We start from the raw sequence: 633 nt of genomic DNA on the forward strand, positions 1-633 counted from the left end.
TGCAGGCTGGAGGCAGTCCCTGCACGCAGCTCCCAGGCCTGGGCACTCCTCCCCTTCCCGGGCGGGCCCTCTAGTGTCCTGACAGCTGGGCCGCACGTGGGGAGCCAGAAGGAGCCAAGGAGCCAGGGTGGAGCCGGCACTGTGCCTGGGCCCAGGCCTTCAGCCAGGGGAGCAGGTCCCACCCCTCGCAGCTGCCCAGGGCTTAGGCGGCCGAGAGGCAGCGGCAGCGTTTGAGAGTCCAGGTGTGATAACCACTCTCTCCGCTGTCTCCCCTGCACTTGCTAGAAGTGGGTGATAATATCCGACCTTCTTCTCTAGGGGGCTACGAAGGTCAAATACAATTGTGCGCAGGAGGACTTTTGAAAAGGAGAGACCATCCTGATGTAGGCATGGGTAGGTACCAGGAAGGGGTGGGGGTCCCAGGCAGATTCCCACTTGGTGCCCTGAGTGGGCGGGGGGACAGAGAGGGAAGGAGATTCAAAACTCCAGATGTGAAGACAGAGATACCAGCCCTGCCAAGCCAAGCAGAGTCTGAGAGCGAAGGTACGAAGGAGGTGACGCCGCCTGCATGGTCGCCCCTCAGCCCGGAGCCTCAGCCTTTTCCTGGAACCCCCCCCCCCCCCCCCCCCCCCC

At 63.5% G+C, this 633-nt stretch overlaps 1 protein-coding gene across 3 annotated transcripts in view; it reads right to left on the minus strand.

Annotated features, from left to right (window-relative positions):
- Positions 1–633, minus strand: part of SELENBP1 (selenium binding protein 1) — a 21,476-nt gene that overhangs the window by 16,410 nt on the left and 4,433 nt on the right. The gene's annotated exons all lie outside the window — the stretch shown is intronic.

The sequence above is a fragment of the Myotis davidii genome, unplaced genomic scaffold (assembly GCF_000327345.1).
Source record: "Myotis davidii unplaced genomic scaffold, ASM32734v1 scaffold653, whole genome shotgun sequence".
NCBI classification, from domain to species: Eukaryota; Metazoa; Chordata; class Mammalia; order Chiroptera; family Vespertilionidae; genus Myotis; species Myotis davidii.